The sequence below is a fragment of the Frankliniella occidentalis genome, unplaced genomic scaffold, assembly GCF_000697945.3.
Source record: "Frankliniella occidentalis isolate FOCC.00 unplaced genomic scaffold, Focc_3.1 Scaffold282, whole genome shotgun sequence".
Taxonomy (NCBI): Eukaryota; Metazoa; Arthropoda; class Insecta; order Thysanoptera; family Thripidae; genus Frankliniella; species Frankliniella occidentalis.
The window spans coordinates 345,863-347,818 of NW_026267408.1; positions in this window are offsets into that span (position 1 = coordinate 345,863).

Sequence of the window (1,956 nt, forward strand, 5' to 3'; positions counted from 1 at the left end):
CCACCCCACCCCACCCCACGCCGCACGCAATTACAGGCCTGGATCGTGTCCAAGGTTTTCGATGGCGACGAACGAATATGCGCCGCAAAATTTTTGCAGCAGATGAGCGATGTCACATTGCCGTCCGCGGACGTCTCCTCTTTTTTGCTCACGTGTTATTTGCATTTCGCGTTACGGTTGAGCGAAACGCGGCCACGACAAAGACGACGACGCGAAGGCGGCGGCACCAACAACAACAACAGCAGACGATGGCATTCGCATACCTGCAGCGCCTGCGCTATTCACCTGACAAAAAAGACACTCGCGCATTTCTTTTTTTCCTCCTTTAATAGCGTTTAAGTATGGTTGGCCAGCTGCCGCCGAGGTGGTGGTGGTGGTGGATCGAGGTGGTGTACAGTAACCGATGGGCCGAAGTGGAGGGAGCAGACCAACGACGACGGAGACCTTGGTCCCCCCCGCGGCCGCCGAGGAGCAGCAGCAGCGGGCGGGGTCTTGGTGGACATGTCGTTCGCACAGGGCGACGCCCAGACGCACCGATCCAACCCGCTTATCAACCTTATCAAGCCGCAAAGGCGACAGTCGTCGCCGTCTTGTGGGAGATCCGCGGCTGCTCTCTGACGCCGCCCCGCCCCGCTCCGCCCAGCACCACCACCTTCCACCGCGCTCAGCAATGCTCTGCCTGTTGTTTTTATTCGCATTGCTCACCTTCGCCTTCGCGCGTCCGCGGCTCTGCCGGGGTCGGGCCGGGCGGACCGGACTCGCTCCGGCTCGCTCCGGACTAGCAGCTGCGGAGCGCGAAGTCTCGCGGACTCGCGAGGGCAGTGAGACGATGTGTCGTTGCGTAACACGATCGCCATCCACGTGCGCCGCGCTACGCTTCGCGACAAATAATATTTACTGGAGCGCGCGATTGGAGATCTCCACGGGCGATCACCCCCCTACCCCCCGCCCCCCGCCCCTGTTGTTTACTCCCACAAACACACGCATACGTCAAGTTTGGACCGGTTCGCTCCCAACCAAACAAACTGTCTCTTGTTTCAAAAGTAAATTTGATGTTCCGTCACGAGTTGTAAACTTTGTGCCAGTGCTACGAAACAGAAGTATTGCAGGTTTGCATATTCGCTCTACCCGTCTCTTAATAGGACGCCCGCTCCCGCTGGCCTAGCTTAAGGCAAACCCACAACACTGCAGAGTCGTAGCCCTGACACAAGGTACAATGTTCTTGCAACAGGAAACAATTTGGTTGGATGCAGGCCAGGCCAGAAGGTTCAGAGTTTGTAAAGCTCCTTGCGCCCAGCCCCTCGCGGCTGTGCAACCCTACCGCACTCCTGCGAAGCAGGACGGCGCCGTCCGAGAGCTATGCGAGTGTGAACCTCCCTCTTCTTATACCAGGTCACATTTTGTTGTCGTTTGTGTTTTTCTTGTTTTTCCACAAAGTAGAGCTCGCATTAGTGACCTCGTTATACACAGCGGGAGGTGTATAGAGTGTGTGTGTGTGTGTCGCGGGGCGTGGCGGGGCGTGCCGTGCCGTTAGCGTTGCGGCCCTGGTCTTCATTGAGAGAGTGGGAGTTGTGCCATGCTGCACGGGACTGGACGAAGAGGGGAGGGGATGGATATTAGCAAAGTGACCCGTTTGCTGATCTGGCTGTGCTCGCCTTTGCCGCCGTCCTCGTGCTTACAGCGGCCACAAACGATTCGGTAGTTCTCCTTTTACCTAGTTGTTGTAGTTGTAGTAATAGTGCATAACACGTCGTGGAGTCGGCCGGTTGGACCGCTGCTGTGGACCCGACACTGTCACGGCGCCAACCAACGCCATAGTATCAGCCTGGGTTCAGCCGCGAGACTAGAACCGCTCTTCTGTTTTTGTTTTTACCGGAAAATACCCGCATTGGCGCCGTCTTTAATGTAGCGCTACTTGTATTCCGTTCACGTCAGGGCGGCCGTGGGCGGGGGGGG